This window comes from Canis lupus, chromosome X, assembly GCF_048164855.1.
Source record: "Canis lupus baileyi chromosome X, mCanLup2.hap1, whole genome shotgun sequence".
NCBI lineage: Eukaryota > Metazoa > Chordata > Mammalia > Carnivora > Canidae > Canis > Canis lupus.
Window position 1 is genome coordinate 15,020,101 of NC_132876.1, and position 24,492 is coordinate 15,044,592.

A 24,492-nucleotide genomic window follows, 5' to 3' on the forward strand; every position below is an offset into this window, starting at 1 on the left:
AGGTCTTGGGAACCTCTGATTTATAGCCACTTTGTCTGAAGTACAGGTAATGATGGCCTGGGCTTGCTACCTGCTTCTGAAGTCGGGGTAGGGGGCAGGCTTGTGAAACAGCCTCCGGAATCTGACTCTGTCTCCGGGTAGATCATGTCAGAATTAGGGTGAATTTTCGGACACCTCGCTGGTGTCTTAAAATTGTTTGTTGGTGTGGGTGGAGGAACCCCTTTCCCAACACACATTGGAAATTGATTCTCAGAACACCCAAAGAGCACTTCTTGGCTTTAACGAATTTTTTTAAAGACTTATTTATTTATTTTAGAGAGAGCAACCGGCACAGGGAGGGGCAGAGACAGAGAAACTCAGGTGGACTCCGTGCTGAGCGCAAAGCCCAATGCAGGGCTCAATCTCATGACCTAGAGATGGAGACCTGAACCAAGATCTGGAGTTCCCTGCTGAACTGACTGAGCCACCCCAGGTGCCTCGCCCTTATATGTATTAGTGGCCCAAGAACTTGGCATATGACTTGGAATCACTTGAGCAAAGATACTCAGGGGTTCAGATATGAGGGGTTCATTAAGGATGAACTGAAGCTGTTATCAGCATGTGTAGAATGCAGCAATCCTTTGAGTTAATAAATTTATTCTGGCAGTGTATCAATGCTTTCCTGAGCATCTGGGCACCTATGGTGGCTCATTTGAAGAAATGTACCTTGTTTTATTGAAATCCAGTGTCTCCAATGATCCTCAATGCACTGATTTTACCATTCTGTTTTGGAAGTTTGTCGTCACGGGGGCTAATACCATTCTGTAGAACTTGCTACACCCATGCCATTTAATTAAGAGTTGCAGCATTATATCATTATCATTATTTTACAGGTAAGCAACAAAAGCTCAGAAAATTTAAATAGTTTACCTAAAGTCCACACCAGTATATGACTATGTGTAAACTGATCTTCCAGAAATTGTTTACTTGGCTGCCCAGATGAGCAGCAAGACCTTGTTGGATTCCCAAATTCTAGTCTTTCCTAATAAGCTTTGTGCATTGCTTATTAAATACAGATGAGAAGGAGATGAGTGGATTCATTTTTTTTCTTTATTTTTTGGTTTTTACATAGGCCTTTTTTGAGAAAGTAATTCATTATCATAATAAATTCGATCCAGTATAGAATGGTGAGATATACCTGAGGCAGTGAAATATACCTGAGGCAGGCACAGTGTGACCACCATTAATGGTCTCTTGTCTATCCTTCCAAAATATTTTGTGCGTAGAATACAAGAAACTACACACACATAACACACACACATACATATAATATTTAAAAATGTGTACATATGTATTACACAAATGGAAGCATCTGTACCTTGACTTTTTTCACTTACTGACATATTTTAGAGACCATTACTTTTTAAAAGCCTTTATTTGAGAGACAGAGCAGGAGCAGGGCGAGGTGCAGAAGGAGAGGGAGAAGCAGAGCAGGGAGCATGATGCAGGGCTCGATCCAAGGACCCTGAGATCATGACCTGAGCCGAAGGCAGATGCTTAACCAAATGAGCCACCCTAGAGACAATTACTTTTCTTTTTTTTTTTTTTTTTTTTTTTTTTTTAAAAGATTTTTTTTTTTTTAATTTATTTATTCATGAGAGAGAGAGAGAGAGAGAGAGAGAGGCAGAGACACAGGCAGAGGGAGAAGCAGGCTCCATGCACCGGGAGCCTGACGTGGGATTCGATCCCGGGTCTCCAGGATCGCGCCCTGGGCCAAAGGCAGGCGCTAAACCGCTGCGCCACCCAGGGATCCCGAGACAATTACTTTTCATTGTAAACCTATGCATCTCCTGTTGGTTTGATTTTTTTACCAGCATCTTTTAACTAAATCTTTGAAGCACACACAAATAATTAAAATAATGAGACAGTGAGTACAAATATACACATTATGTAGATTTTAAAATGAACAGTTTACAATACCTGTTTAATCTTGGATCTATCCACCGATAATTCACCTTATTTTCTGTAATGCATTTCAAAATAAATGGCAGGCATAGTTCACTAAAGAAGGAAACACCACAAGATGCCTATTGTCAACCAGAGTTAAATGTTTGTTTACAGTTTTTTAGGTAAAAGTTTCACAAAATGAAATGTAGAAACCTTAAATGTAACATTCAATGAGTGTTGATAAAGGATCCCACCATGTAACCTCAAACTTTCTCAAACTATAGAACATAACCATCACTCCAGAAATTTAATGCCTCAAAAACTATAGAACATAACCATCACTCCAGAAATTTCTTTAATGCCTCATTCCCTGTCACACCTTACCTACACCCTCACCAGAGGCAATGTTCCGATTTTTTTTTCACAGTAGATTCGTTTTGTCCGTTGTAGAACTTTATATAAGTGGAATCAGACAGTATGTACTCTTGTGTAGAAAGGCTTTTATTTGACACAATACTTTTGAGATTGGTTCATGCTGTGTTTATCAATAATTTGTTCCTTTTTTTATTACTGAACTATATTCCATTGTATAAATACACACTATATATAGTATTTATTTATTTATTTATTTATTTAAATATACAGTATTTTACATTTATGTCAATGATCCATCTCAAATTATGTTTTTTTTAATGATGTGAGGCAGAAGTTAACCTTTATTACCTTGCCATATGGGTAGCCAGTCATTCCATAGCCATTTGTTGAAAAGATATCCCTTTCAAAGTTGGATTGCTTTAGTGATCTTTTTCAAACAATTAAATAACTATTGTAAGTGTGGGTCTTTTCTGGGCTCTGTTGCATTATTTCTTTATGCCAGTACTATGCTCTCTTAGTAAAGTAATGTACTACACTCTCTTAGTAATATACATATAGAGTAATATACATTACTTGAAATAAGGTAGTGTGTTTCTCCAAATTTGTTCTTTTTCTTTTTTTCTTTTTTCTTTTTCAAATTTGTTCTTTTTCTAACCTATTTTATTATTAAAGATCTTAATAGATCCATTAAGAGGATCTATTCTAGATCCTCTTAATGCCACATACATTTAGGGAAGTGTCTTGTCAGGTTCTACAAAAAATCATGATGAGATTATGTTTGAGATTGCATTGAATCTATAGATCAATTTGGGGATTGGTAGCTGACATCTTAGAAATATTAAGTTCTCCAATTCATGAACATGGCAAATGTCTCCATTTATTTAGGTGTTAATTACCTCCAGTAAAGTGCTGAATAGATATGGTGAAAGTGGTCATTCTTCCCTTGTTCTGAGGGGGAAAGAATTCAGTATTTCACCATGAAATGTGATGTTGACTCTAGGTTTTTTTGGTAAATGCCTTTAATCTAAATAAAGAAGTTTCCTTCTATACCTAGTTTGCTGATGGTTCTAATGATGAATGGGTGTTGAATTCTGCCATATGTGGTTTTTCCTTTATTTAATAAATATGGCAAAATACATTATTTAATTTTTTGAATTATACCAATGCTATATTCCTGCTATAAATGTTTCATGGTTACATCTTTCCATATTTTTGAGTTTTATTTGCTTATATTGTATTAAGTGTTTTTTTGCCTCTACTCATGAGGGATACTGTGTGTGTGTGTGTGTGTGTGTGTGTGTGTTTTACATTTTATTTACTTACTTTTAAGTAATCACTACACCCAATGTGGGGCTTGAACTCATAACCCTGAGATCAGGCACTGTAGGCTTCTCTGACTGAGCCAGCCAGGTGCTTCTGTTTTTTCTTTTTTTTTTTCCTTTTTCTTTTTTTGGTAATGAGTTTCTTACATTTTAAAATTATGTTTATGCTTTGTCTCCTAAAATAAGTTGTGAATTGATCCCTCTTCCTCTAATATCTGTGAATCAATCACTCTTCCTCTATTATCTGAAAGGGTTTAAGATTCATGTTAGTTCCTTCTTAAATATTTGATATAATTCACTGGTGAAACCATAAGAGCCCGAAGTTCTCGTTTTGGACAGTTAAAAAAAAATAACAAAGTTAACTTCTTGAAGGTTTATTGTGTAATTTAAGTTTTCTGTTTTATTTTTTGTCAGTTTTGGGAAATTGTATATTTCAATAAATTTGAAGATTTCATCTAAGTTGTCTACTTTGATGTTCTAAAATTATCCATATTTCTTTTTTATACTTGAATATAAGATTTGTTGAGATAACCTCTCTTTCATGACTTATATTGCTAATTTATGTTCTCCCTCTTTTTTTCCTTAATTGGTCTAAGGGGTTTATCATTTCTGTTAGACTTTTCAGAGAATCCAATTTTGACTTTGTTTGTATCCTCTGAGGGGTGTCTATTTTCTATTGCATGGATATCTGCTCTTCCTTATTTATTTTCTTCTGCTTAATTTAGAATTAAAAGTTGTTGGGATGCCTGGGTGGCTCAGCAGTTGGGTGGCTGCCGTTGTCTCAGGTTGTGATCCCGAGGTCCGGAATGGAGTCCTGCATTGGGCTCTTGCGAAGAGCCTGCTTCTCTCTCTGCCTTTGTCTCTTCCTGTCTCTTTCTCTGTGCCTCTCATGAATAAATAAATAAATCCTTAAAAATAAAAAGAGGGATCCTTGGGTGGCTCAGCGGTTTACCGCCTGCCTTTGGCCGGGGGCGTGATCCTGGGGTTCCCTGATGGAGTCCCGCGTTGGGCTCCTTGCATGGAGCCTGCTTCTCCCTCTGCCTGTGTCTCTGCTTCTCTCCCTCTCTCTGTGTCTCTCATGAATAAATGAATAAAATATTTTTTAAAAATTTTAAAAAAGAATAAGAATTAAAAGTTGTCCTCGCATTTCTTTTTCTAGCTTTTTGGAGTGGAATGTTTTTCTATTGCAAGCATTTACAACTACAAAGTTTTCTCCAGGTTCTGCTTTATCTACATCCCATAATTTATGTATGTTATATTTTGATTTATTTATATTTTATTACTATTGTGATTTTTTTGTTACTATTGTTATTATTACTCAGTTCAAAATATTTTCTAATTCCCCTTGTGACTTATTATTTCATCCCCTATCATTTAGTTGCAGGTTGTTTAGTTCCCAGATACTTATTTCCTTTTCTAGATATATGTTATTATGAGTTTAAAAGTCAACTCCCTTGTGATCAGAGAACTTATTTTGTATGATTTCAGTCCGATTAAATGCACTGGACTTTTTCTTTTGGTTCAGACAGTGGTCTTTCTACACTCAAATGGAAACATGTACTCTACTCTTATGAGGTGCCATGGCCCATAAATACAAAGCAACTCAAAGCGCTGGCTAAAAGTTGTTCGAGTCTTTTGTCTCTTTACCGATTTTTGTCTTATCCTACAGTGACTGAAGGAGAGATGTTAAAGTCTCTAGCTATGAGTGCAGAAATGTCAAGCTTTCCTTTTTACTCTGTCAAACTTGTTCATTATTTTGAAGCTCTGTTATCAGGTGCATAAACATTTATTATTGTTACATCTTCCTGATGAATTGACCCCCCTTTGTAAAATTATGAAATGCCTCCCTTTTATCTCTGGTAATACTCTTTTATTAAAGTCTTTCTTATCTGATATTAATATAGTGACCCATATCATCCTGGCATACTTTAATATCCTGTATCTTTTTTCCCATCAATATATTTTTTAAAAGATTTTATTTATTTATTTGAAGAAGAGAGAGTGAAAGCAAGAGAGTGAGCACAATCAGGATGAGAGACAGAGGGAGAGGGAGAAGCAGACTCCCCATGGAGCAGGGAGCCTGACATGGGGCTCCATCCCAGAACCCCAGGATCATGACCTGAACTGAAGGTAGTTGCTTAACTGAGCTACCCAGGCATCCCTCAATATTTTTAAATCAATTTGTTTCTGTACCTTTAAAGTGTATCTCCAGTCGATAGCATATACTTGTATCTTGGTTTTTATCCATTCTGACAACCTCTGCATTGTAATTGGAGTGTTTGTTTATCATCCACATTTACCATACAATTTGATACAGTTGGATTTAGGTTTACCATTTTACTATTTATTTTGTGATGTCTCCTTTGTTTATTCTACTAATCCTCTTTTCCTTGCCCCATTGGATTAATTGAATATACATTTCTAGAAATCCTTTTTGTTTGCTCTTTTGGCTTTGTAGCTATATCTCTTTCCTATTTTTATTTTAGTATTTACTCAAGAGATTACAGTATACTTCTTTAACTTTTCAACAGTCCACTTAGGGACACCTGTGTGGCTCTGTCGCTTAAGTGTTGGATTCTTGATTTCCACTCAGGTTGTGATCTCAGGGTCGTGATTTTATTGATTCTAGGGGTTTGTAGTTTACATGTTAACATAGTGACTCTAAGAGAGGCAGGATCACGGGATCACAGGATGTCAGAGCTGGGAAGGATCTTAAAATCATCCAGTCCAGTGTTTCCCCTAAGGGACACTATTGGCATTTTAAGGGAGACAATTCTTGATTGTGCAGGACTATCATGCACATTGTAGGACTTTCCATATCACTGGCACCTGCCTTCTAAATGTCAAAAATGCCGCCATACATTTCCACAGTCCCAAAGAGGGGTATTAAATCAATGTTAAGCTATTAGGTATCACTGTTACAAAATCACATTGTCTAGGTGGAGAGACTGAGATTCAGAGAGGGTAGATAACTTACTTAAAGTTGAACACCATTTTCTTTTTTTTTTTTTTTTTTTACAGAATGGTCATTATACCCTAGTTCCTATTTTATTTTATTTTATTTCATTTTATTTTTTCATTTAAAATATTTATTTTTTTATTTTTTAATAAATTTATTTTTTATTGGTGTTCAATTTACCAACATACAGAATAACACCCAGTGCTCATCCCGTCAAGTGCCCCCCTCAGTGCCCGTCACCCAGTCACCCCCACCCCCCACCCTCCTCCCCTTCCACCACCCCTAGTTCATTTCCCAGAGTTAGGAGTCTTTATGTTCTGTCTCCCTTTCTGATAGTTCCCACACATTTCTTCTCCATTCCCTTATATTCCCTTTCACTATTATTTATATTCCCCAAATGAATGAGAACATATAATGTTTGTCCTTCTCCGATTGACTTACTTCACTCAGCATAATACCCTCCAGTTCCATCCACGTTGAAGTAAATGGTGGGTATTTGTCGTTTCTTTTTTTTTTCTTTTTTTCCTATTTATTTATTTATTTATTTATTTATTTATTTATTTATTTTGTATTTGTCATTTCTAATGGCTGAGTAATATTCCAAAATGAGATACCACCTCACACCAGTGAGAATGGGGAAAATTAACAAGGCAGGAAACCACAAATGTTGGAGAGGATGGGGAGAAAAGGGAACCCTCTTACACTGTTGGTGGGAATGTGAACTGGTGCAGCCACTCTGGAAAACTGTGTGGAGGTTCCTCAAAGAGTTAAAAATAGACCTGCCTTATAACCCAGCAACTGCACTGTTGGGGATTTACCCCAAAGATACAGATGCAATGAAACGCCGGGACACCTGCACCCCAATGTTTATAGCAGCAATGTCCACAATAGCCAAACTGTGGAAGGAACCTCGGTGTCCATCGAAAGATGAATGGATAAAGATGTAGTTTATGTATACAATGGGATATTACTCAGCTTATTTTATTTTTAAAAGATTGATTATTTATTTATTTATTTATTTGAGAGAGAGTGAGAGAGCACAAGCAGGAGGAGGGGAAGAGGGAAAGGGAGAAGCAGGCTCTATGATGAGCAAGGAGCCTGATGCGGGGCTTGATCCTGGGACCTCGGGATCACTACCTGAGCTGAAAGCTGGCTTTTTACCAACTGAGCCACCCAGGCGCCCCCTTCATTCCCATTTTAATTCTTTTAACTGTGTTGTCCTCTGAGATTGGTCAGGGAAATGTTCCAAGTATACCTAAAATGTAAAGCTAGGAGATATTTTTATTTCTTGTGTCCTCAATCAATACCACGTGTTGGGAAAATCCCCCTAGAGAAGAGGTGGGGCTCTGAATAGGACTTCAGTCTACACTTCATGGACCTTTCAGAGCATGAGAGTTGCATTTGCTCTTATTCTCTGCTGGGCTGATTTAGCTACGTTTATAAAATGCTCCATGCAAAACCTTCACACACACCAAAAGGCTCAATATAATCTCAGTAGAATAATTAGTGCTTTATTTTGGTTCTGTATAAATATGTATACATTTCTATTTTTAAATTCTGTAAAGCTCAGTGCTTAGTATTTTTTTTTCTAGAGTTTAATGGGCATGAATACAATCTTTTGCTGCTTTCTGTCATCAGCATGGCTTCTCAAACAGCTTCTAAAAGCAGCTCGAAAACTCGCTTCTACAGCTGTACCTGCCCACACACAGCTCAGCCTGTCCGCACATTCCCAGGATGAGGCAGGTATTTAGCTCACTCGGGACAGGAGCTGAACATGTGTCAGATCAGGAATGTGGTGAGCCAGGGGCAGGTGGCCCAGACGGAGGATAACCACTGTGGAGAGGAGGCTGTGGTTCAGAACGCCTAGGATAAGAAAGAACACCAAGTCTTGAACAGGAAAAGGCTAAATATGTACCAGACACTGAGATTATGCTTCTTCCTTTGGACAAGAAAAAGTTTAGATGGGACTAAAAACAAAGCCACAAGGCAAATACATGAAGAGAAACATTTAGCAGATGGATAGGGCAAAGGGGGTTTTGTGTGGGTGTTGGCAGAGATTGTCATAATGCTTGGATCCTATCCAACCGGATTGAGGCTGCTTAAATATGTAGGACTTTCTTTGTTAGACTTTGCTAGTAATTAATAGGAAGAGTTTTCACTAGGGTATTTCGTCATTAGGTGACAAGAGATAATGTATTCCTTTTTTTTTCATGTAAAAATATTTGTTGAGTACCTACTAAAAGTCTGACATTCTAAAATTCTGTAATGAGAAAGACAAATGCTGCATCATCTAACTTACGTGTGGAAGCTTTAAAAAAACCCCACAAAACAAAAAGCCACTATTAGGTACAGAGAACAGATTGGTGGTTGCTAGGGGTAGGGGGGTAAGGAGGGGGCAAAATGGGTGAAAGGAGTTAGAAATACAGACTTCCAGCTATAAAAGAAATAAATGCAGGGATGTCATGTACAGCATGGCGACTCATTATAGTTAATAATGCTGTATTGTGTGTTTGAAAGCTGCTAAGAGAGTAGATCTTAAAAGTTCTCATCACAAGATAAAATTGTGTAACTGTGTGGTGACATGCTAACTAGACTTCTTGCGATTTTTTAAAAAAAGATTTTATTTATTTATTCATGAGAGGCACAGAGAGAGAGGCAGAGACACAGACAGAGGGAGAAGCGGGCTCCATGCAGGCAGCCTGATGTGGGACTGATCCCGGATCCCAGGATCACGCCCTGAGCCAAAGGCAGACGCTCAACCACTGAGCCACACAGGCATCCCAACTTCTTGTGATTATTTCACAATGTATACAGATATGAAATCATTATGTCTTACACCTGGAACGAATGTTATGTGTCAGTAACACCTCAATTTTCAAAAATGCTGTAGGATACCCTGGGGTGAGTGAGGAGAGAGAGAGATTAAGACAAGAGCTTACTCTTCTGAGGCTAACCCCCTCACTGGGTATATCGATAATAAAGCGGGATAGGAAGTGCCGGTGAGGACAATTAGGGAAATTTCTAAAAAATATTGTGTGAGCAGAGACATAAAGGAAGTAAAGAAGACTGGCCCAGGCAGAGGCAAAAGCAAGTATCTCTCTAAGCCTGGGGAAAGCCTAATATATTCCAGGAATAACAGAGAGACAGTGTGGCTGGAGGGAAACAAGAGAGGTGAGAGTGCTAAGAGATGAGGAACACTTCCACTATTATAGGCTCATGTCTAATTAGAAATGTATGATGAGACTGATTCTGTGATTCTGTAAGAGGAAGAGGTAGCTATGGGTGAACCATGTTCTCACTGTTTTAGATCATCTTATGTGTCTCTTTCTTTTCTAGTACTGAACCTCTGCTCCCTTTATCCCTGTCTTCATCCACATCTCTGTTGATCCTTTTCCTTCTGCTAGAGAATTGAATTTAGCAGATGTAAGTCGAATAAATCCAAGAACTAGAGCAGACAGTTGTTGAAGACAAATGCAAGTTCTGAGTATTGTTTTTAAGATGGGCAAGTTGTATTCTCAAAGGCAAGTTCAGGGTGGTCATAAGAGTCATGGGTGCAAGCTAACTTCTCTCCAGAAAAGGAATCCAGGCCTCTCAGCTCCTGAATCTTACGTCCTAGATTCTCTATTAATATTTTACTATCAACTACGACCTTAGACTGTTCTGTAGAGGGCTGTGTGTCTTTCACAATAGTCTGCTTAAAGATGAGCATCTCCTCTTCTACGATTCCAGTAACTGATTTAACTCTTGATCACCTTATTTTACTCCTCTCCAGTGCTTGACAACTGCTGATTTGAATAACACCTCTGGGCCCTGTTAACATCATACTCTATGTCTACCGTGTAGAAAGTAAATTATAGTAGTCCAGGTGCAATAGGATCATGGCTTAGACTAAGGGAAAAGCTGTGGAAAGGGAGAAATATGGATAGATTTGAGAAATCCTTACCTGAGGATACTTCCAGGACTTGAGGATGGATTAGCTAGCAGGTGTTGAGGGAGGAGATGTTATAGCTGACTCTTAGGTTTCTGACTTTCCAAACACAATGGAAAGTGGAACTATTCACTGATGCATGGCATCTTGGAAGAGGACCTGGCTGGGGGAAGAAGGTTATAAGGAAAAATTGCATTTAAAATGCATTTGACTCCTAACTCTGGGAAACAAAGAAAGGGTTGCAAAAGGGGAGGTGGGTGGGGGGATGAGGTAACTCAGTGATGGGCACTAAGGAGGGCACTTGATGGGATGAGCACTGAACATTATACTATATGTTGGCAAATTGAATGTAAATAAAATATTTTTTAAAAAATAAAATGCTTTTGAAAAAATCGAATATCAAATAGACAAAGGAAGAGCTGTGTTTCTTTGGTCAGAGGAGAGATTTGCCTTGGAAGTATACATTTTTGGAGTAATCAACATATACATACAAAATGGATCTTTGGATGCCTTCCAAGGAAGTCTCTAAAAAAAAGTGTAGAATGAGAAGAGATGCCCCCATGACTGAGTCCCAAAGTGCTCCATCATTTTCAAGTCAAGTTGTGGAGGAGGGGCCAACCAAAGGACTCTGAGTGGGCTGGGAGGTAAACCAGGAGAATATGTGGTCACTCTCAGTCTCTTATATTCTGAATTGTTTTCTTGAATGAAAAGAATTGCAATTATGACTAGTGCCCTAGGGCTTTCTCAGATGAGCAGGGTAAGCATATTCATGCTTTCCATTCCATGTACCATGGGAGAATCAAGTTGAGAATTGTTGCTTTGAGTCATGGTATCTTTCCATTTACAGTAGCCGGATAAATATGAAGATCTTTAAAAAAGATCTCTTTTTAACTACAGCCTGGAAAATTTAAGAATGCTAAGACAAAACTGTTTTTGCAAGCTAAAAAGGAGTGATTTTGGAGAATGAATTGGTGGTGGGAGGAACTAGGGGATTTGAAGGGATGGACTCTACAGTATTCTAATGATATTGGTGAAATGCTTGAAAAATAAACTGTTTTTCAACAACTGAGTCCCGTAATTCCTGGGAATATTCTAGCCCACAGAACAAAAACATTCTGCAGTTTAATCTCAACCATAACTGGGCCAATATATGTCATGGCAGAGTCTGCAGGTAACAGCTTGTAGGGAGGACAGAGCTATCGAGCCAACAGCAGTAGTGAGGGTGGAGGCAGTGAAGTGGCTTTTATAGTTCACACTTAGTGGGAAGTAATGGCCAATATCATAAAAAATGCTGCGAATGCATTTCTTTTGTGGTTTTGGCTGCTAATCAGCTGGGGCAGCCAATGGTCTTTGATACATAGTCACTCTGACCTCTGTGGTAGCCAAGACTAGAGAGACTGAAATGAAGGCCAAAGTGGTGCCAGAGATGGAAGTTCTGTTTTGTATCCAAGAAGGGAGGGTGGCATGTGGGGTGGAGGGGAGAAGGGAGACAGATTGGTTTCCCGATGCATGGCCAAGAAATAGCTCCTGTCTGACTTGAGTATCATCTACAGAAATTGTCTAGGATAATGTCCGGCTCCCACCGAATGCTTAATAAATGTTTGTTGGAGCTGATCTTCTCTTTAACTACTTCTCTCACAGGGAATAACTGCAAGTGACTGATGATTCTGATCAGTATCTGGCATACTGATACCAGATCGTTAAATGAAACAAGCAACAACCTGAGAAGCAGTGAAATATTAACACTTAAGCCCAGTATTCTGCATTATGTTGTGTGTTTGTGGTTTATCTTATACCAGTAACCTGGTTTCTCACAAGTCTGACAATTCTTCAATACTTCCTAGTAGGCAATTGAGTAGGAATGTTCTGCAAGTATAGGAATATTGACCTGGTGATGCTAAGCAGCTGTTTATCTTTACTGAGACAAGGACAAGAGAAAATGGATTTCAATTGTATAAATTAAACACCTCCTGTGACATCAGATAAAACTTACCTATATAGATTATGTGAAACTGACACAATACAGCCAGATTAAACTTTCAAAAGCATAGCTCTGATCTAATCATTCTCTACTCTGAAAGCTTTAATGGGTCTCCATTGGCTGGAGAATAAAATTAATCCCTTAATCTGGCTCTGTTATTTGTTCTGCCTTTCCAGGTTATATCCCGCTCTTCCTCTTAACAAACCCTAAAACTTGATCTAAACTATTCTTTCCGTGTTCCCTTGATTTTCCTCATGCTGTGCTTTCTAATGTACATGGCCTTTTTTCACATTCAAGTCCATTCCCATCCTATTCATCCTTTATGTTGAACTAGGTTTAAATGTTACCTTTTTTAGTAAATTATGGTTGATCCCTTCAGAATAATCATATTCTCCTTTCTCCAGAAACTTTAAAGAGTTCTTATGGTGCTAACACAGGCCAACCATTTCTTTCTTGCAATTCTCCAATCCCCAAAGCTATGAAAATAGAAAACGTATCATAATTCACTAAAGAATCAAACTGACCTGAATTTATTTGGTAGTAAAATCATACTTGAAGTAATGCGAGACTCTTTCTAATCTTTATTTATCTCACCTTCGTGTTAATAGTTGATTATTTCAGTTTAGAAATATAGATGTGTTTGCTAATGGGCTACTGCCCCAAATCCCACTCAGTGTGCTACTTAATATGTAATATATGGATCTTATTACTGTTCTAAGTCTGAAAATTTATGAATTATGAAATAATCTGTTTCTAAGTTTTTTAGATAGGGATTGTAAACTTCATTATAGTTATGTACAATTGTCATTTTTTGCCACCCAATATCTCAACAATCATTTAGTTCTGAGAGAATTGGCCACTGTGTGAGTCTTGGGAGCAATTAGTGTTCCATCTCCATCATGGATTTTGAAGTGGCCGGGTACTTCTACCTCTTCCTCCCTGGTGCCTAGTCATGGAGATGTAACCTAAACTTCCAACAAAGCCTAGGCTATGCTTCCTCCTGGGACTTTGAATTCAGAGGAACTGATGCAAGGAAACAGGAAACTTTGGAGATTATTAATTGAGGTGGTAGAGTCAAGTGGCCAGCGGCAGTGGTACTAGCACCAGCTATTCCTGGGGGGTGACATTGGCTGTATTTCTTGCTTCCTGGTTACCTTTGGTGCTTGACTGTTTCTCGACCTACTTTGCCAGACTCCCTGTTGGTCCTGTGAACTAGCCAATGTTTGCTCTTTTTTTTTAAGATTTTATTTATTTATTTGAGAGAATGAGTGGAAGGTGGAAGGGCAGAAGGAGGGAGAAGGAGAAGCAGACTCCTTGCTGAGCAAGGAGCCCAATGTGGGGCTCAATCCCAAGACCCCAGGATCATGACCTGAACTGAAGGCAGCTGCTTAACTGACTGAGCCACCCAGGCACCCCTCCAGTGTTCTTTCAAGAAACATTTCCCTTAAATTAGCCAGAGTTAGTCTCTATTAATTGTGTCCAAAAACCTTAACTTATTATAGACTATATTATCCTTCCATCTTTGCCTGACTTAGTCCATTTACGCTTCTATAAACAAGGTCCATAGACTGGGTAGATTATAAACACAACAGAAATGTATTTCTCATAGTACTGGAGATCGCAAGTTAGACATCAGGATATGACATCAGGAGTTAGTTTCTGATAAGGACTATCTTTCAGGTTGTAGACTGCTGACTTCTTGCTGTATTGTTTCACAGTGGAAAGAGCTGGCTAGCTCTCTGGCCTCTCCTTTTAAGGGCAGTAATCCTGTTAATGAGGGCTCCATGCTCATGACCTAATTGCCTCCGAAAGGCCCCACCTTCTAATACCATCACATTGGGATTAAGGTTTCAACAGAAGAATTTTTTTAAAAAAGATTTTATTTATTTATTCATGAGAAACACACAGAGAGAGGCAGAGACACAGGCAGGGAGCCTGATGCAGGACTCGATCCCAGGACCCCAGGATCACAGCCTGAGCCACCCAGTTGCTCTCAACAGAAGAATTTTGAGGGGACATAAGCATTATTGGTCCATAACACCACCCTTATGTAGATTTGAAGGTCTTTAAAAATAAGAATCACAGGTTTTTCATCTTTGTATATTCAAAGTCCCTAGTAATAACAGATATTTGATTACTTTTATGCATGGTAGTGACAAGATCATACCGGTATTTTAGAAAGATCACTCTCTTTGATGTATGAAAAATGAAGTAGAAGAGGAAAGGTAGGAGTATTCCAGTACTAGAATACCAGAAAGGTCAGGATTTGGTGATTGATTGATCATGGTAGATAATTGATAGAGAGGAAGAAAGATGACTCCCAAATATCTGGCTTCAGTCATTGTTTGGATGGTGGTGCCATTTAAAGAGCTAGGAACATAGGAACAGTAGGCGTTTGGGGTATGTTGAAGGAGATAATTGGGTCAGTTGGAATTGGGTTGAGTTTCAGGACCATTAACAAGGTCCTGTTGACAATGGGTGATGGGTCTAAAGCTCATTCAGAGTCAGATTAGGTATCATCACAATATCTATAAGCAACTGAAAGTGGCTGAGTATGGACTTGACCATCTTCATCTTCTTGGCTTGCTCTTGGCCCTTGAGTCTTTTCCTTTTCAGGAGGGATATTTTAAAGCACAAAGAAATCAGGACTGAAGAGAGGCATCCTTGTTTATGATTCCACTTCTGTTGCTCGTTAAATTTGTAATCTTAGAAAAGTCACTTTTGCCCTCTGGGCCTTGGCTGCTACATCTTTACAAGGGAGCTGCTACCTGGCCCAGACACCTCCCACGATAGCTGTGGGAATCAAGTGAGAACTTGACATAAAATCGCTTGGATAACATAAAAGTGCTTGTGGGAGACTCTAGTGCTCTTGCACTTTCCATATGCTCCCCTACAGATCCCAGGGTCTTTTGAGTTCTGTTGGGATCATGTGAATACTCTGGCTAATGAGCTGTGAGGAGGTGTGACACGTGTCACTGCTAAGTCAAAGCATTAAGAGTTCGTGTGCCATCTCCAAGCTCTCTGTTCCTCTTCTTTAGTAACCATGGGGACGATATGTTGAGATGGTGTTATTGTAAAAGAGAAGGAGCATCAACCTCTGAGTCATCAAATGGAGGAAAGAAAACCCCATCTCCCTCATGACCCTCAACTGACTTCTTGTGAGTGAGAAATGTTTGTGTCTTAAGTCTGTGATTTGGGGGCTATATATTATGAAAACATATCTCAGCCTCTCCCGGTTCACATGGTGTTGCAAGCATAAGGCATTGTTACTTGAGATTTTCTGTGGAAGATAACTTGGGGTGAGGGAGAACTTGGAACCTGGGGGATTGACTAGGAAGCTGTGGCAGTAATCCAAGGATGAGGGACAGCTATTTGAAAATGGACATAGAGGAGGGAAATAATATGAATGAAAATGGTCTTTTTTAAAGAAAATGGATAGATAGAATCTGTGACTAATTGGAATGAGAGCTACATCAGTAGAAATTACCAAAAATGTTTCAAATTTTTGAGCCTGAATAGTTTAAGAGAATACAAATAATATTAACATGGACAAAGTTATTTGGAATGAAACAGAATTTGATTGGAGAAAGTAGTGGTGGAAAAGGAAGTTCACTTAAATGGCTATAATTTGTTTGGGTGAAAAGAGCTCAGAATCCAAGAAAATGTCTAGTATCCAGGCAGAGCTATTAGCACTGGGACTGAAGTGAAAACATCAAACTGGAAGCATAAATGACATGCGAAGCCATAGAATGATACATTGGTTACTACTCCTAAACATGGGAGGATGGGATGGAGGATGAGAAGTCCATGAGAGAAACTGGTAAAAACTACCAGGGATGTTCATTCATTCATTCATTCATTCAACAAACATTTACTAAGCACAAATTATGTGTCATGTATTTACTCACACATATTTATTACTCCACAGACTGGTCATTGTGATTTGGGTTAATTTTATTATCTCAGTAGTTCCAAGATTGAAGGCAGCACAATAGTAAAATTGGCACACATATTTGAGAAGTTGTTTTGCAGACATTCTATTAAGAGCTTTCCTAATAAAAAGGCAACAAATACAATGAGGTAGCCTGCTGAGACTATAGCTATGACTTAAATGTCATTATATTAATGCAGCAGTAAGAGTCAGCATGCCACTTATAAACTTAGTGATTGTGAACATCACATAATAGTCTGGACAATATTAGACATTTTCAACACCTTCCTCTTTCATCAACAGAGAGGGAAAACCATTTTAGTTGCATAAGAAAAGTTACAAAACCTAGATGTAGAAGATTGTTTTATCTCAAATTCCATTAAATACCTTACAGATACATAAGATCTTTTAAAGAAAAACAGACATGTTAGCTAAATGTAATTTGACATTAAAGTATATGTAAGCAGAGAACTGAGAAACATATTTTAAATTAAATAATCTCCAAACCTCCTTTTATGAACAGGAAAGTAAAGTAAAGCCTTTACCACCCATAAAATAGGAGGGTGGACTATTTGATCACTAAAGAAATTCTTGTTCTGACTTTCTATAAATATGGAGCCAAGCCTAGAATCGTGGGATATCTTGAAGTTACAAAACATTGCTGCTAGTTTGTAAGCACTCCCACACAGCTTCTAGTGATAGCCACTTTTAAAAGACCATTCAATATTTTAATTATCATGACCACAAATCTGAGGCACTTTTTCGCTAAGAAATGAGGTCATTTGAGAAATGAACAAGATGATTCCGTAGGGGACACACAGCTTACTTTCAGCAGAATGGTGACAAGAATAGAGAACAGAAGAGTGTAGAGGGTGTCAACAGAAATAAAGAGGAAAGAATGGGTTTTCATAAACCAGGTTATCACCATAGCCCCAAAGATTTTGGGAGGAGAACCCTGGACTAGCAAATGACCATGCTTAGCCGTCAGTTGAGATAGAGTCTTTGGAAAATTTTTCTGTATTGCATAATTTGTTTACACTACCCTCCTGATCCAATTGCAATATTTATTAAGTAACAAGTCCTTTTGTTGCTGGTTTTCAAAACTCCAGGCAATATGCAGCCTCCATATTACATAAAGATGCGATTCCTGGAGTGCCCTTGGGAGTGCTTCTCCAGTAGTGCATGTGGAAATACACTGGTTCTTTCACTTTTCTGCCCAGTGGCTGCATCACAATGCAACTACCCAGGGTTGAGTGGAATATTGAAGCCCTCCATAAGCTTCGACTTGCTTTGTACAATTTTTAACTGATCAAGTCAGCTGGCCATGGATCACATAAGGGTTGTTCGTCTGAAAGATGAAATCTGTTCTAGGAAACCTGCTGGATGTCAGATATTTTCAGAATATTGAAGGACCACTCTATAGATAAGGATTCAGGCAAGACATTTGCCAGATTGAACTCGCTTAGCCATAAATGTGTTTGTGATGAGAACAATAGGATACTTTTGCTCTTTACCTTTGACTAAAGCTTAGCTACTTTATTTAATAGGGCTTTATTGATTTTATGGTTATTTTTGAAACAGTATGTGTTTCATATCAGTATTTAATTTATTTCCACAAAATGCCAAGTTTACCTTGAGAAGAAATTTTATCGTGTTTGAATGTTAGCTAAAATAGTCCAAACCAAATATCCCTGTACTAAGAAAATAACCCCATGATGGAGGGGAAGCTTTGCTCTTCAGCCAGTAAATCCTGCTTCCTAAGCTATAGTGTGCATAAGGCTTTCCCACACATCTCCTGTTGCTACGGAAACCTCTTTCAGTGTCTGGGCTCTAAACAGCTGACTCATTTCAAAGTCTGGCTCTCAAACTCTCAGCTCACAGCTTAGAGAGACGAATGGAAACAAAGAAAAACACAGAAACAATGAAATATCAATATATACCATTTCATTAAAAAGTTAATAAATTCTATGCCTTGACATATGGTGAAATGGTAAGGCCATGCAGATCGTTGGTCACTACAGAGTGCAGTAAAGGTACCATGGAAACACAGCAGAGGCCAAGGTCACTAAAAAGAGATTTCTGTCCTTTGGACTTAGTGACACAGAAGAAAACCAAAGCTTAATGAGAGATTCTCAGTAATTCCCTCATATCAAAATGGCCTAACCAGATGCAGAGGTAAGCACAAGCAAAGAGCATGAGCAGCAAAGTAGTTAGCTTGAGATGGGAGTGTAGGGAGAGAAGGAGGGGGTAGAGGTATCTTAGAAAGACCAAAGTGGTCTTGGGAAGTGTCCAAACAAAGCTCAAAAGCCTGTCTTCTGGGCATGTTCCAAAGGGGCCTTCCTGAGGTAGTGTCTTTGGTCCTATTAAGTCAACATATTCAGTGAATACACAGAAGTGTGTTTGGAATCTCAGGCCAAGGGAGTAAATGTCCCAGAACTCTCATCCCTGTCAACTGGTCCAGAAGTTCTGGTCAGATTTTCTATATTTTTTACATCTACAACTAATAATAGTCATATGTAGTAATGGCACTTTGAATCTGAACTCCTGAAAAAGTGACTTACTTTTATATATTGAGGATCAACTCTAGTTCACTAGTGAGAAAATTCCTTTTGAAGACCTAGGATGGTAGAGATTAGGAAAAAAATGCTGCCATGTGTATATGCTTTCACATTTTAACGTGGGGAGTTATATATGTAATAATATGTAAATTACATATAAAATTATATATATAATCTTTTCTATTTTATGTATATTTAGAAGAATTGTTTAGCTTTTGTGAGATTATATTGTCTGTTATCTTGCTCTGAAAGTACTGGTCATAGCATAGCTCAAATGAGCATCAGTTATTTAAGCACCAGTTATCAGTTTGTTCTATTTACCAGTGCAAATTATTTGTGATTTTATTTTATTTTATTTTTTGAGAGAGAGAGGGAGGGGGTAGAGGAGCAGAGGGAGAAAGAGAATCTTAAGCAGATACCATGCCCAGCGTGGAACTCAACGTGGGGCTTGATCTCACAACCCAGACAGAGATCATGACTTGAACCAAAATCAAGAGTTGGACACTTAGCTGACTGAACCACCCAGGGACCCATATTTGTGATGGTGGGAAAATGCAAGTCAATAATACATGCCATCAAAATAATATCTTGGTGAAAAGATGCAGAAAGAATCATTAACCAATGCATATCAAGTCTGAAAAATATCCCAAGCACTGCTCCTAAACAGGCAGAGTGTGAATGGCAGTAAGCAAGGCTTGTACTTTAATAAAAGTTATAACTCTAGAGAAGTCATTTTGTGTGTGTTCAGACGGTAGTGCAGGATAATTGGCATGTCCAGTTTATTGTGGTACTTTCTACTCAATTCATTCAGTGCATTGCAGTTAAATTAATGGGTTCTGCTGATGATCCTTGAAAGGCTAACTAGCCTGGTAAATCAGGGGAATACTGTTGAACCAATATGTCTGGAATTCAGCAAAAAATACTGTATTAGGCTGAATAATGGCCCATCAAATATGTTTGCATTCAGAACCTTGGTATCTGTGAATATGTTAATTTACACGACAAAAAGGACTTTGCAGGTGTAATTAAATTAAGGAACTGAGATGGGGAGATAACATGAAATACCCAGGTGGGCCCAGTGTAATCAGTCTTATAACAGGAAGCAGAATTAGAGTCAGAGACAGAGGGGTTGTGATAACAGAGGCAGAGTTGGACTGATGCTTTGGAGATTATTGAAAGAGCTAGGAGGCAAGGAATGTCGGCATTCTCCAAAACCTGAAAAGGGCAGGGAGACATATTCTCACCTGGAGTCTCCAAAGGAAATGCGGCCCTGCTAATGCTTTGATTTTAACCAAGTCAAGCTGACTTCAGTCTTCTGACCTTCAGAATTGTGAGATAAATTCATGTTGTTTTGAGCTGTTAGGTTTGTGGCAGTTCGTTACAGCAGCAATAGTAACTGATACAGATGCTCATTAAATTCAGCTAAGAATTTCACCATAGCCTTAGAAACAAGAAAGAGAAACATGGACTAGGTGATAGAATAGGTAACTGGCATCACACCTGGAGGAAATGTACACAGTATGAATGGAGCAATGTTAATTTGGGTAGAGAATGCTAGCTGGCTTTGTGCTTGGCTTTGGCCATTTCATCAGTTTCTCTGAAGACACAGAAGGCAGATGGCTTGGATGGATCTCAAGGGAATTACGCTGAATGAAAACAACTCATCTCAAAAGGTTACGTGCTGTATGATTGCATTAGATAGCTTTCATTTTTTGTATTGAGGTGAAATTTACATAACATAAAATTAACCATTTTAAGTGTACATTTCAGTGGCATTTAGGGCATCCATAATGTTGTTCAACCACCACCTGTGTCAAGTTCAAATCATTTTCATCACCTCACAAGGAAACTGTGTACGAGTTAAGTGGTCACTTCCCACTAAACCCCCTCCCAGCCCCTGGCAAAACCAGTTTGCTTTTTGTCTCTATAGATTTACCAAGTCTGCATATTTCATATACATGGAATTATGCAACATATATGATCTTTTGCGTCCGGTTTCTTTCACTCAGCATATTTTCAAGGTTTATCCACATTGTAGCATGTATCAATACTTCATTCTTTTTTATGGCTTAGTAATATCCTATTGTGTGGATATGCTTCATTTGTTTATCCCCTCACCCAATGATGGGCATTTCTGATGTTTCCACATTCCAGTTATTGTGAATAGTGCTGCTAAGAACGTTTGTGTACGTGTTTTTGTTTGAATGTTTTCAAATCTCTTGGGTTTATTTGTTCTCAGAAGTGGAATTGCTGGGTCATGGTAATTCTGTGTTTAACTTGAGGAACCACCAAAATGTTTTCCACAGTAACTGCACCATTTTGCATTCCCACCAACATTTCACTGCCCTTGCCAACACTTGTTATTTAGTATTATTTTTTTTATTATAGACATCCCAGTGGGTGTGATGTGATATGTCCTTGTGGGTTTTATTTGCATTTCCCTAATGACTAATGATGTTGAGCATCTTTTCAAGTGCTTGTCATTTGGATATCTTTTAGGATAAATGGCCATTCAAGTCCTTTATCCATTTTTTTTATTTATTTATTTTTCCTTTATCCATTTTTTAATTGGGTTGTTTGGGGCTTTTTGTTTTTGTTGTTGAGTTGTATGAGTTTTTCTATGTTTTGGACGTGAGATCCTATTCAGATATGTAGTTTTCATAGAATTTCTCCTATCCTGTAGGTTCTCTTTTCCCTGTCATGGTAACATCCTTTGCACACACATTTTTAAATTTTGATGAAGTCCAATTTACCTATTTTTTCTTTTGTTGCTTGTGTTTTTGATGAATCTAGGGTTGTGAAGTTTTACACTTATGTTTTCTTCTAAGAATTATACTTTTAGCTCTTTCATTTAGAATATTGATCCATTTTGTGTTAATTTTTGTATGTGGTATGAGATAGAGGTCCGAATTTATGTTTTTGCATATGAATATACAATTGTCTAAACACCATTAGTTGAAGAGACTATTCTTTTTTAAAAAAATTATTTATTTGAAAGAGAGAGAGAGAGATAGCACAAGCTGAGGAAGAAGTAGAGGGAGAGGGAGAAGCGGACTCCCCACTGAGCAGGGAGCCCAATGTAGGACTTGATCCCAGGACCCAAGCTGAAGGCAGATGCTTAACCGACTGAGCCACCTAAGCACCCCTGAAGAGGCTATTCTTAACCCCATTGATTTGTCTTGGCACTCTTGTTGAAAGTTAGTTGGCTGTAGATGCTTGGATTTGTTTCTGGACTATTTTATTTATTTATTATTTATTTCTATTCCATTGGTCCATGTATCTATCCATATGCGATGCTACACTGTTTTGATCATGGTTGATTTGTAGTAAGTTTAAAATTGGAAAGTGTAAATTTCAACTTTGTTTTTTTTCCAAGATTATATTGACTATTTGGGGCTCCTGGCAATATTGGATCAATTTTTGTATCAGCTTTTTCATATCTGCAAAAAAGGATGTTGAATTTCAGTGGGGTCACATTAAATCTGTAGATTGATTTTGGTAGTGTTTGAATATTATCTTTTTTAAAAAAAGATTTTATTTATTTATTTATTTATTTATTTGAGGCAGAGACTGTGAGAGAGGCAGAGACATAGGCAGAGGGAGAAGCAGGCTCCATGCAGGAAGCCCAACGTGGGACTTGATCCTGGAACTCCAGGATCACTCTCTGAGCCTAAGGCAGATGCTCAACTGCTGAGCCACCCAGGCTTCCCAAATACTATCTTTTTTAAAAAAGATTTTATCTATTTATTTTAGAGAGAGATAGAGAACATGAGCCGAAGGAAGGCAGAGGGAGAGAGACAGAATCCCAAGGAGACTCTGAGCTGAGCGTGGAGCCCAACATGGGGCCCAATCTCAGGACCCCGAGATCACGACTGGAGCTAAAATCAACAGCTGGATGCCCAACTGACTGAGCCACCCAGGTACCCCTGAATATTGTCTTAGCAATATTATGTCTTCCAATCCATAAACATGGAATTTATTTACATTTATTTAGGTCCTCTTTCATTTCTTTCAGCAATATTTTATAGGTTTCAGTGCATGAACTTTTACCTCCTTGGTTAAATTTACATATAAGTATTTTATTCTTTTGGACGGTATTATAAATGGAATTTTCTCAATTTACTTTTCAAATTGGTCATTGCTGGTATATAGAATGACAACTGAATTTTGTATGTTGATCTCCTATTTTGCACTTTTGCTGAATTTCTTTTAATAGCTTTAATATTTTGTGTGTGTGTCTGTGTATTCTTTAGGATTTTCCATGTAAAAGATACTATCTACAAACATGGATTGATTTACTTTTACCTGTAGATTTTTAAAAAGATTTTATTTATTTATTTATTTATTTATTTATTTATTTATTTATTTATGAGAGATACACAGAGAGAGGCAGAGACATAGGCAGAGGGAGAAGTAGACTAGACTTCCCACAGGGAGTCTGAGGCAGGACTCCATCCCAGGCCCCCAGGATCACGACCTGAGCCATGCGAAAGTTAGGTTCACTTCATAATCAGATTAATATATTATATATTTTTAAAGGATTTTTATTTACGTATTCATGAGAGACACAGAGAGAGAGAGAGTTAGAGACACAGGCAGAAGAAGAAGCAGGCTCCTTGAGGGGAACCTGATGTGGGACTCAATCCCGGAACTCCAGGACCATGCCCTGAACGGAAGGCACATGCTCAACCATTGAGCCACCCAGGCAGCCCTTATGCTCAGATTAATTGAAAATATAAATAATATTAAGATCAAAACCAGTACAGATCTTCATAATGTATCCTTGCCCTCCATCCCCACTATTAATAGTAAAGCATTCTTCTTGATGCATTAGCAAAAAACAAACATTATTAGGAAAGTGATTTATTTTATCCTTACGGTATTCTCTGAAGTCACAAAGCTTTAAAAAGTAATGTTTAAAGTACTCCTAGTTCCCTAAAATAAAAATGAAGCACAAAGTAGAGTCAAACAAAGCTATAAAATACTGTGGAGGAGTCAGAAGAAAAAATACTTTTAAAAAATGATCTGAGAAAAAAAATAAAATAAAAAATAAAAAAATAAAAAATGATCTGAGTAGACATTTTTCCAAAGAAGACATACAGATGACCAACAAGTACCTGAAAAGATGCTTAACATCACTACTCACGAGAGAAGTACAAACTAAAACCCCAATGAGCTATAACCTCACTCCTGTTAGAGTGGCTAGAATAAAAAAGATGACATAACAAGTGCTAGTGAGGATGTGAAGTACAGGGAACTTTTGTGCACTGTAGGTCAGAATGTAAATTTGTGCAGCCACTATGGAAAACAGAAATGACCTAAGTGTCCTTTGGGTGAATGAATGAAAAAATATGGTGTACACACACACACACACACACACACACACACACACACCCCACTGGAATATTATTCAGCCATAGAAAGAATAAAATCGGGCAGCCCGGGTGGCTCAGCAGGTCAGTGCCACCTTCAGCCCAGTGCGTGATCCTGGAGACCCGGGATTGAGTCCCAC

The 24,492-nt window shown here is 38.2% G+C and overlaps 1 long non-coding RNA gene across 1 annotated transcript in view; it reads left to right on the top strand.

Moving 5' to 3' along the window:
• The window catches only part of LOC140628655 (uncharacterized), a 100,542-nt gene that overhangs the window by 31,540 nt on the left and 44,510 nt on the right, over positions 1-24,492 (top strand). Inside the window, exon 2 of the long non-coding RNA XR_012026679.1 lies at positions 22,734-22,900. This is a non-coding gene — a long non-coding RNA (uncharacterized lncRNA). The remainder of the gene's footprint in view (positions 1-22,733; positions 22,901-24,492) is intronic.